Here is a 12,659-nt window from a genome sequence, read left to right on the forward strand (position 1 = left end):
CATTTATAATTATTGAAGGAGAAGTTGTGTGTAAAAAGTCAGTGACAAATGACAAAGGAGAGACTAGCATACAAAATGCTACCTACAAGTTAATAAGTAATGCGATTGGTTATTTATTTGATGAAATTAGATATGAATTAGCTGGAATACCAGTGGCAAAATCTCGATTAGTAGGAATTACTTCAACTATAAAATCATTGTTATTGAAAAATTTATTTGAGAAAAACATGTACCATCTGGCCGGATTTGATAGAACTGGCTATACATTAGCTAATAATAAATTCTCATTCTGTATACCTCTAAAATTACTACTTCCATTTTTTGAAGATTTTAAACATGTAATATTAAACGTGAAGCAAGAACTTGTACTTTTAAGATCATCTTCAGATTTAAATTCTATTCAATCAGCAGATGCAGGATCTGTAACTGTAAATATAACATTGAATAAGTTGATATGGAAAATTCCCTATATTCAGTTAGAAACTCATGTAAGACTTAAGTTTTTAAGAATATTAGATACAGACAGACCCCTAAAGATTGCGTTTCGTAAGTGGGAAACACATGAGTATCCACTTTTACCAAGAACAAAGGTACATAGTTGGACAATAAAAACCGCGGCACATTCAGACATTCCAAAATATGTTATTTTAGCGTTTCAAACAAATAGAAAGTTATTAGCTTCAGCTGATATGTCTAAATTTGATTTTTGTGATTTTCATAATTTACGTGTTTTCATTAATAATCATTATTACCCATATGATTCTTTACAAGGGAGGAGAGAGTTAATGTACAAATTTTCATAGACTTTGCAGGGAGCTATCATAACTTACCACTAAATTTAGAAAATGGGAATGAAATCAGTTATGACACTTACAAGAAGGATACTCCCATAATAGTTATAGACTGTTCACACCAGTCAGAACATTTAAAATTATCAGCAGATATTAGATTAGAAATTGAGTTTGATAAAGAAGTACCGGATTCTACTTCAGCATTCTGCATTCTTGTAAGCGATAATTTAGTCGAGTACAAACCGCTAACGTCAATTGTACGAGAGATTCAATAGTTCGTCGATAGAGTGCGCACATACGTAGAATTTCAATATAAATAGTAGGGTTAGCTTTTGTCTGCTTCAGTTGACTGTAAGCTGTTGTCATGTGTGCTTCGATGTTGAGTTCAACAAAGATGTGCAACTCTTTAAACAAGACTTCTAGAAAGCTGTTCAAATTGGAAGAAGACGAGGAAAACAACTATAACTATACCAATCAAGGTTCTGAGGAAGATATCTACGATAAACTTTCGTCTCACTACAATACTTCGGATGGAATAATTGATCATGGAACATGTCATTCAAAATCGCCTTCAAAATTTCATTCTCGTGGAGTGCAGTGTAATTTAGATAGGGAAGAAGAAGAATTAGCAAGTGCACAAGTGAAAAGAGGAAACGGTGAAAATCTGGAAGATAACATCGAAGTGTTGAAATCTACTAAAACAGGATTCGATATGAAGAACGGTGAAAACATAGGTGAGTCAGACAATACTTCATCTTGGTGTGTAGTTGAATTCCATGGCTATAAATCTTATTCTGATTCTAAGTTTTATATTAAAGAATTTGCTCTTGTAGATGCACGTCAAACTTATGTGCTATATCATTTTAAACCACCGTTTCCTAAATCTGATTTACCTTGGAAAAGTTATCGTGATGTGTGTTGGCTAGAATTTTATCATCATAAGATAAAATGGGAAATGGGAGATACAATTTATTCTGATGAGATTATTCAAGGTTGTATGCAGAATTATCAGAAAGTTTTCACAAAAGGAAGAGAAAAGGCGGATTTCTTAAAGAAATTTCATAATAATGTTGAAGTAATACCAGAAGATTTTATTAAACCTGACTATAATAAATTTAATGTGAGCTGGTGTAAAGATGTATGTAAAATACACAGATCAATTACCGAGGGGAGGTGTGCTCTGTATAGCGCAAACCACTATCTTACAGAACTGCTTGTGAAAACTGAATCAACGTTTCAACATCAAATCGATTTTAAATGTGAAAATGAAAGAATGAAATCAATGAAAAATTGTCCGTTTTATACTAATGATAAAAAGAAACGGTATGCAAGACAAGGCTTTTTTTATAATGGAAGTGAAGTTGTATGTGTTTATTGTGGATATCAATTATTCATGCATAAAGCGCGTATTTGCAATCTAAACAGTACTACCAACCCTATAAATTTTTCAGTTTTAGTTCCACTCATATAAAAAGAGATGCAGGTAAAAGTTGATTTTAGTATGTGTTAAAAGCAGGTGAAGGAAGAATGGATCCAAAACAGTGGTTAACGGCTGATGCTGACTTAGAGAAAAAATTATGTGATTATTTGGAATGGTATGAAGTATGTGAACAATCAATTGTGAAAGCTAGAGCAAAAAATCGTGATACAAGTCTGCTTGAAAATATAAAATCAATTTTTCTAACAACAGTAAATTTAAACGATATTAGTGAATATTTAACCTATTACAGACCTTTCAAATTAAATGTGAATAAACTTATACAATTGGAAAATGAAATATTACAACAGCATATGACGTCATTGTCAGAAACCAGTTAGAGTTCATCGACTTTTTTGCCGACATGTAGAAACATGTTCCTGTGCTTGAACTGTGGGGGGAAGAGAGCTAGACTCTAAGTGTATAAAAATTTTAATCATTCTGTATTCTACATTACGTGTGTGAGGACGTGTTTTTCGACTATGCAAGAGTTTCAAGATTTTGATTTAAAAAAATTCAATCAATCAGCACGTGAGGAAATTCCGATTGTGCAAATTAAGGACTTAAAAGCGGACTATAGTTATAAAATAGAAAAAGCGAGATTAGTGCGAACTCAGTGTGGACTTCGAATTGTTTTGAAAATCTACGATGTTGACAGGAAAAGCGGCGCCTATTCTTTCTATGATGTTTATCTACCTGAAAAGTTTCTCTCATCAATAAATATTAACACATTGGACAGTTTTAACAGTAAAAAATATATAATGAGATGTGAACATCGCGAGGATAAACCATCTTTAATTCATTTGGAAAAAGCTAAATAAAAAAAAATCGATAGATCTAATTTCTGCAGTATTGAGTTAACTATGAGCAGACTAGCAGGAATAGAAGCAACAAAGAAAGGGATTAATTATTGGTGATACACTGATATCGATGTTGTCTGAACAATGCTGAAAGATCATACAAGTGAGTAGGTCTGTCTATAGCTGAATGAAAATTGATACTTCTATATTCTATTGATATGAAAATATTGATTATAATATAGATACAATATCAATATTTTAGTTATAGATGGAGATGAGGCACTATAACCTCAACGCCTGGGCTTTTTACTGCACATATGCTAATGAATATAAGTTTAATTTTTTAAACTTGTATTCGTTTTCATTCAACAGTCAGGTGGAAACAAAAGCTTTTCAGTCTTAAACAAGATCTTCTAGTGATCAGTTCAGTTTTGAGTGTGTGTGTGAGAAAAAGATAGACATAACCTATAAAATGTCACAATGTAATAGCTATTCAAAATTTAAAAAGTTGTCAAGACTTTTGATGGGGATAACTTATGAAGAATTTGTTGATTTAGCAAACAGTATTCAATATTCACAATATTGTACAGGAGTTGATGATTATTTGTTTAAAAAAAAACCGAAGTTAGAGGAAAGCAAAAATAGTGAGCATAATTTGAAGAATTCGAATTCAAGATTCTCAATTCTTTCCGAAATTTATGATTTATTAGATGTAATAAATAGTGGTTCTGCACATTTCCATTATGGATGCAGCTGTGAATGTTCCATAACCACAATAATTAATTGTAACCAATTATGGGAAGCATTATTTGATCTTGCATATCGTAAATGCAAAAAATAGTAAGTCAGGCTGGGGGGAGAGGAAAGATGGAGGTAGCTGTCAGAGCTTGCAGAGAAGGGGAGCCATGCAAAAAATAGTAAGTCGGGCTGGGGGGAGAGCTAACATGGAGGTAGCTGTCAGAGAGAGGCTTTGATGGCTGCAGAGAAGTGAGCTGAGGTGCGTTCAGAGAGGGAACCAGTTCTTGAGCTTACAAAATAAAGCTAAAAGCTGAAAGATCATGGCGGCGGGGTCTTAGATGCCGAAGAGAGGAAACAGGTATAGTGAGAATGAAGGAGAACAAGGTGGAGCCATCAAGTTATATGGCAGCTGGCAGGTGGGGGCTGGGAAGCCATTGAAAATTATAGTTCCACCTCTGAAACATAGCTGTTATAGCCGGAATAGAAGGAGAACAAGGTGGAGCCATCATGGCGGCTGCCAGGTGGGGGCTGGGAAGCCATTGAAAATTATAGTTCCACCTCTGAAACATAGCTGTTATAGTGGGAATAGAAGGTGGAGCCGTTTCTTACAAAATGGAGAGCTATGGCGGGGGGCGGCGGGGGGGGAAGTTCTTCCGTATGGAGCACAGAAAATTTAAGCTCCGCCTCTCCTGAGCTCCTATTGGTTGTTAGAACCGGTGTTTATCCACTACTTATATATATATATATATATATTATATAAACTCATGTTATTTCAATTATCCACTGCATAATGCTGTATATTACTGAAAGTTGATAACCCTGATCTACTTTCAGCCTACTTAATTTATTAATCAATTATTTGATCTTATCTACCTATATAATTATTTTACTCTATCAATTTTCTGTTTTTTTTTCTCTTTAATATTCATATTGATTAAAACTTTTACAATATTTCCATTAATAAATAAATCCTTAGTTTAAATAATGAAATTAACGTTTTGGTAGAGAGTTAGTGGGGAGGATATTTTTAATATTCTTTCCGAAGAATGGACATTGATATGTCCAAAGCTCCACCAATTTATGTAGATGCATAACAATATGATTATTATCTATAGTTATTATATTACAAACTGCTTTTTCATATCATATACAGTTCAATAATTATTTTCTTAGTCTATATTATGTAAATTCATCTATAATTTTGCTGTATTGTAAGCTATTGTATATAAGTGTATAAGCCAGTATATATTGTAATCTACATAAATAAAGTACTCAATCAATCAATCAATCAATCAATCAATCTTCATCTGATGAGATTTCATATATATTCTCATCATCACTAATTCCATATTCTCGATTTTTATCCTCTTCCAATTGTTTCTTGTTTTTTCAAATTAGATTGTTTAATCTGTTCTAATGGTGATATTATTGGCTCATATTTTTTCTTCAAGTTAACTGCAGTCTCTAATTGTAATCCTTTCAGATTATTATATTTTTTGATTATTGAATTTCTCAAACTTTGTAACTGATTTTCTAATCAATTACTAGCATTCAAATTACTTCTGATTATATTATTATTATTAACTGATTGACTCATCTTACTTCTATTTCTCCTCCCTTGACTCTTAGTTTTTCTATTTGGTTTCACATGTATATGTTTTCTATCACCCATTTTAAACATTACCTTATGAAGGTTTGTTATTAACTAAAGCCTATCAATGATAGTGTTAACTTAATTAGAATAATTTCCATATATCAAAAATTTGTGATAAAAACATAGTTTTGTTTTCAGCAATAACTTATCTTGTGAATTGATAATCAAAGTTTAACTTTGATAACTTACTAGTCGTGATTCTTCCTTTCATCTAGTTTTTGAACTCATTCTTGTTCTATTGTCTGTTGTTTATATTGTCGGGGCTGAATTGGTTTGTGTATGAGTTCAAGATGGAGGAAAAATTACAGAAAAAAATCAGGGTGCATCGTGCTAAACTGGAACAATTGTATGCCAGATTGCAAAGAATTTATGACCTGTCTGAAAATTTCTCTGATCCAAAAGTTGCTGAGCAATTTTCAATCTTGTATCCTCAGGTGTCTCAGACCATTTCGGATTATGAAAAGACAGAATTAGTGGTTAATGAGTTGGAACTTGAGCTGAATAAAGATCATGTTGTAGCATTCAACGACTCACACCTAGATCTGTTTCAGTATATTGAAGTAGCGGCTAACACTCTCAAACAGAAAGAGGCGACTGTCACTATTGCTCAATCTTCGGCAGCTACAGCAGCTAGTTCACAGCCGGTCGTGTCCAAGTCGGTACTGCCTAAAATCGACCTTCCGAAATTTGATGGGAACCAGACTCAATGGTTGGTGTTTTATGAACTATCTAAGGCATTGGTACATGACAACAAGAATTTTAACGATCAGCAGAAGGTCCAATATCTTGTAAGTAGACTTACTGGACAAGCAGCCAATATTTGTCGTCATTTGCCACCATTGGCTAACAATTATCAAATAATTTGGCAGGCATTATTGACCTGCTATAACGATTCACTGGCGCAAGTCGATGCCTATTTCAAAAAAATTTTGGAATTTTGTCCAATAAAATCAGAATCAAAGGCAGGTTGTATTGCGATTTTGGATGGGTTTTGCAGTTCAATCAATGCATTGAAGAGATTGCATTTCACTGATTTGTCAGACTCGATTTTCCTCTATCATGGCTTGAGATTGCTGGATCCAAGTTCTCATAGAAATTTTGAATCGGCCATCCATGACAAGGCTATGCCAACTTATACCAATTATGTCAAATTCATTTAAAAGCAAATTAAGATTCTTCCTTCTGATGAGAAATAGACTGAATCGTTTAATATGAAGCACAAAAAGGATAATAAATCAAAGGTGTTTGTGGTTCAATCTAATGATTCATCTAACGATGCATCTAGTAAAATCCCAATTGCCTGAAGTGCTCAAAACCGGGTCATCGGTTAGTAGATTGTGCAAGTTTCTTGAAAATGACTCCTTGGGATCGTTATTGTTTGATTAAAGGAAAAATTTGTTGTTTTCGTTGTCTTGATGTGGATCATTTGAGTAGAAATTGTCGTAGTAAAACTCAGTGTGCTCAATGTCGAGAATCTCATCATTCTTTATTGCACTTTTCCAGGTCAAGTTCCAATGAAGGTGTTGCGTCCTCGTCGAACTCCAAGGCAGGTGGCACATCACCTATTAGTTGTTGTTCTAAATCCAACAATGTAGAAAATTCGACCATTGTGTTGTCGACCATCACTGCACATGTTCGAGATTGTAATGATCAGCTTTGTGATGTTCGTTTCTTGGTTGACTCCGGGAGTCAGTGTCATTTTGTTACAGCCAAATTGTGTCGGCGTTTGAGACTACCATTCCAGCCCATGGAAACCATTGTTCGTGGATTCGGTGGTGGTACTAGTGAAGTTCGAGGTCGTACTTGTGTGTCGATCCAGTTGAAGTTGGATCCTACCATCAAGTTTTCGATGGATGCCACAGTGGTAGATAAAATCATCAACAAGTTGCCTTCTTGTGAAATCGACAGATCCAAACTTCATCATCTTGAAAATCTCACACTGGCTGACGACAAATTCTACCTTTCTAGTAGAATAGATGGCATCATTGGTGCAGAGTTAGTTCCTCACTTGCTACGTGGGACTCCTAGTACAGGTGAATTGCACAAATTGATGACTGTTAATAGTGTATTTGGTCACATTCTGATGGGGAGAGCACGGATTCTCACTTCAACAACAAATTTGTCGAATTGTTTTACAGCCATCTGCAGTCCATTCATTAGTAGTCCATTGTTGGATAGTTTTGTGGAACGTTTTTGGGAGTTGGAATTGTGCCCTGCACCAAGCTGTCAACTGAAACCGGAAGAGTTGGAGTGTGAGGTAAATTTTCGGAAGTCTGTACATCGTGTGAATTCTGGTCGTTTTGTTGTTGCCTTGTCATTTGCGGAGCCACCTAGCAGCTTGGGAGATTCGTATGCTATCGCCAAACGCAGACTGCTGACTTTGGAGAGACGACTAGAGCTTGACAGCAATACTCGTATTTCATATCATGAAATATTGATCAATTACCTACGTCAGGGTCACATGTCGTTTGTAGCAGATCAGACAGACCGAGGTGGTTACTACATACTGCATCACACCATCATGAAAGCAAGCAGCACTACCATGCCCATCCGAATTGTATTTGATGCTGGTTCCAGAACATCATCTGGTTTGTCATTGAACCAGGTTCTTCATGCTGGTCCCAAATTGCAGACTGACATTTTTGTTTTGTAAGTTAATTTTCGTTTGTTCCCAATTGCACTCACTGATGACATTAAACAAATGTATCGACAGATATTAGTGGAGGATTCCTGCCGTCGTTATCAGCGTGTATTGTGGAGATTTTCGCCGGAGGATCCAATCGAAATTTATCAGCTAGATTGTGTTGTTTTTAGTGTTTCAAGCTCTCCATATTTGGCACTTCGCACCGTCCACCAGCTTGTAGAGGAGGATGGAAATCGTTTCCCAGCATCCAAGGCGAGAATACCAGGAGACATGTTCATGGACAACTTAGTCACATCTGTCGCCACAGAGTCAGAGGCCGCGGAGCTGTATCGTCGGTCCAAGCAGCTGTTTGAGGGAGGAGGTTTCTCGCTCACAAGGTGGACTTCAGATTCACCATCAATGTTGGAGAAATTCTCGGAGGAAGAGAAATCGTTTTCGTACAAGGATTTCGAAGCAGACAACTTCTTGGCTATCTTGGGATTGAATTGGCAACCTAGTACTGATCTGTTTCAGTTTTCAGTCAAGAGTGGTGAGGTCGTCGCTACTAAGTGTTCTATTCTGTCAGTGATGGCTCGTATCTATGATCAACTTGGTCTCTTGTCACCGTTTACATTATTTCTAAAATGTCTTGTCCAGAAACTGTGGAAATTAGGAGTGGATTGGGACGAGAAGCCGTCTGAGTCTATATGCACTCTTTGGGAGAATTGTCAAAAAGAGTTGCCTCTATTGTTGAAATTTGCTGTTCCACGTCACGTTGGTTTGTTTCAGGATTCTCACATCAGTTTGATTGGTTTTTGTGATGCATCATTGTCTGGTTATGGTGCAGTTATCTATGTGAAGTCGCAGAAGGAGAGCGAGGAGCCAAGAGTTGTATTATTGTGTTCAAAGTCCAAGGTAGCACCATCTAAAGTTGTTTCAATACCTCATTTGGAGTTGTGTGCGGCACTCTTGTTGGCAGAACTCATGAATTCAGTAGTCACTATTATTAGTGAACGCTGTCATGTGTCTCGTATTGTCACACTCTCTGATTCTACAGTCACCTTGTGTTGGATTAATGCTCCATCCGCGATATGGCAAACTTTTGTTGGTAATCGTGTTACAAAAATACAGGATTCTTGTATACAGGAGTGGATGCATGTTGCCGGAATTGAAAATCCCGCTGACTGTTTGTCTAGAGGTTTATCACCAGTTGAGCTTGTGAACTTTCCATTGTGGCGCTCAGGTCCATCATGGATAGCAGAGGACGAATGCGATTGGCCCGTCCGAACTCAAATGGAAGAGATAGTGGATCCACCGGAGGTGAAAAAACCATCAGTGTTGACAGTCACAAAATCTCCTGATTTTAACAGCAATGCAATATATTCATTGATTAGTCGTTGTTTGGATTATGGTCGTCTTTTGAGAATTGTAATTCTTGTTCTCAAATTCTTACGAATCTTACCCCAATCAGAAGAATCAGATTTAGATGTTGCTGAGAGGTATCTATGTAAAGTGATACAGAAGATACATTTTCCATCTGAATTTGTGCAATTAGAGAAGAGAGAAGATTATTCTATGTGTCTACATCACCTGTCTCCATTCATTGATAGAGGTGTGATTCGCGTCGGCAGTCGTTTGACTTATGCTGGACTTAAATTTGAGACTTGTCATCAGATGATCTTACCAAAATCCGATGCTTTTGTATCGATGTTAATTGATTATCATCACAAGAAGAATTGTCATGCTGGACCTTCGTTATTGTTGTCTTTGATCAGACAGAAATTCTGGATACTGTCTGCTCACTCTATTATTCGAATTTGTGTCTTTAAGTGTAATCGTTGTTTCCGTATTCGATCTAGTAACAAAATTATATCCACTCCCAACTCAATAGTTGTTGTGATTGTTACATTTTTTCTTTTGTGTTATTTTTTGGTGTTGGCATTTTGTTTTTTTTTGGCATGTCTGGATTTTTCCTTTCCGTGGTTTTTTCAGTTTTGTAACTTGGCTGAAAAATAGTTTTTCAGAGGCGGGGGTATGTTCTGGCCTGAGAATTCGAATTGTAGCGCCAGAATGCCAGACTGTGGTTCTGCGAATAGCAGGCTTGTGTTTGCACCGGCGCAAACCATCCTGCTTGCTAGGCATTCTGGATGTTTTTTGTGAGTTGTCCTAGTTTTGTCTGTCTTGTCTTGTCAGCCTGTCTTGTTGCAAGACCAAAATTGTGTTTGTCTGTCATGTAATTTTCGATCGGAAATTTCTTCTAAATTGTTTGAGTGTCGTGTGTGTGAATTATGAATATAACAGCATAAATAGTATTGAATTGAATTAATTTGAATTTATGAAGAATCCAGTTTGAGCTTTGTTCAAAACACAGTGCCTGCAAGTTGAATGTGAAAAGGCAGCCCGGAAGCAATAACCTGTCTTCCCAGATTTCGTCCTACCCTGAACCTGACCAAAACACCTAATAAAGGCTTCAAAGGGCAAGTAGTCAAGATTGGAATAAATTTGGTGTGTTTTTGCTCTTTTTTATTGTTCATTAATGCAGAGTTTAACTGTTGTAACATATTTAAATATGGATAGATAAATAGAAATCCCTAGTTGAAAGATTTATAGGTCTAAGTGAAGTAATAGGCTAATATCGCCAAAGATGATAATGTTAAAGATTAGATAATATCAGACATCCTGGCTAAATTGTACAACAGCCGAAGAGGAATGGAAATAATTTTTGCTACTATATTATATAAAATATTGAAAATTTGAGGTTGGGCATAAAACATTTACTGATCGGTGACCTAACAATCGACCGAGTCATACAACGTAGAATCTGACCAAACACCTTGACAGAAATTTATTGTGGCGAAACAGTATGCAACTTGAGGAACTAAATGTCTCACGTGGCTAATTATTGTAATATACAAAACAAATAATAACCTATAAAAAATTACTTGGCATGTAAAAAGCATATTTAAAAACCCCAACAAAAATAATTAAATGTATTAAGGAAGTAGGAGGTTACTGGGCGCATGAATACTGTAATAATTTGCATGCACCAATCAAATAGTGGCAATTGATAGGCAGCAATAGTGAGCCGGTTCAAATATATTTGTATATATTTCCACAAATGATAAGAATTTGTAAAAAATTGTTGTAGAGTTTATGTTTTGGATATGGCCCGAAGGCAAAGAAATTATTTAAGATGTAACATGAGTAATAATTTAATATTTTGGTATGGTCTATTTGAGCCTTGAATGGCGGAGGAATAGAATATTCAAATTTTATGTAAATTTAGAAATGGGAAATGAAAATTGTAAAAATGAGAAGAGAGAATCCCACTCGCCTGCCAACTACCACCATGAGAGGTCACCAAAAATTATAGAGCGCAATACCTTACTGTACCTTGTAATAATTTAAAGTTAAATTGAATTACTAAATTTTCTCATAAGACTTTGTGATGCTAATATGAAGCAAAAGTCATTTTTAAATAATTTTTAACCCCTTGGAAGAGATGACCCTGGCTACAATAATCCAGGACCACCTGGAGTAGGATCGACATCAGCAGCTCATAGAAAATTCCGGCATGTGAGTGGAAAATATTGAAATAGTGATAGGGCGCCCTCAGTGCTTCGAAATTAAATAAGAATCAAAGCTAGCTCGTCGGAAGGGTTTTTTATAAATTAAGAATTTGGTAAAAATACTTGCGCAAGTAAAGATAGTATAAAAGGTATTTTATTAGATAGTAACGAATCAATCCACATATCAGAAGATCTATCAATCAAAGAAGTCTAAGATCTAGGCTGTTAATACAATATTCATATGATCATTAATTTCTGCAATATAATTTGCAATAATTTAATGTAGCTCTGATTCACTAGATGAATTGCTCTATTTATTCCTTCAGGTGCCGAATCTCGCACCCTGAGATAAAAAATATATTTATTACAAAGAAATCTATTAGAAACTATAGAATTTAATATATATATTTGGATTACTAGTTTGTCAATTTATCATGCTGACTTAAAAATTCATTCAAAATAGAATTGTCCAAGTCGACAAGTATTAGCAAGCTGATATCGCAGCTACATGCAAAAAAATGCATATGATCATAAAAATGAAAGCACATGGTAGCGTTTCGTGCTATAAAATTTAAAGAATAGTATTAGCCTGTGATATTTTATTGATTTCGATTATTGTTTTGTCTTATATTATATATTTCTGTCGCTCTATATATTTTTGCTCTGATTTATTTTTTGAGATATTTGTTAATATATGTATCAAATTGTTTATTGTTTATGGTGTACGATTTATTTTTATTCCTCGATTCTATAGGATAAGTATTATATATATATTTTTTTTTAATAAATTATCAGTATTATTGTGGAAGCTCATATCTGGGCCTATAAAGATTTTTATGAGACTGTATCCTATTAAAAAACCACGACCTGATTTTTTTATAATTATTAAAATATTTTCATGCTCTACCGATTGATGCCAAGCAGGAGGCTGATTGTTATTTAATTATAAAAAATAATGTGACACTGTACAAATAACCTGGCTCAAATTGAAGAATAAATTCTGCCCC

This window comes from Nilaparvata lugens, chromosome X (genome assembly GCF_014356525.2).
Source record: "Nilaparvata lugens isolate BPH chromosome X, ASM1435652v1, whole genome shotgun sequence".
NCBI lineage: Eukaryota > Metazoa > Arthropoda > Insecta > Hemiptera > Delphacidae > Nilaparvata > Nilaparvata lugens.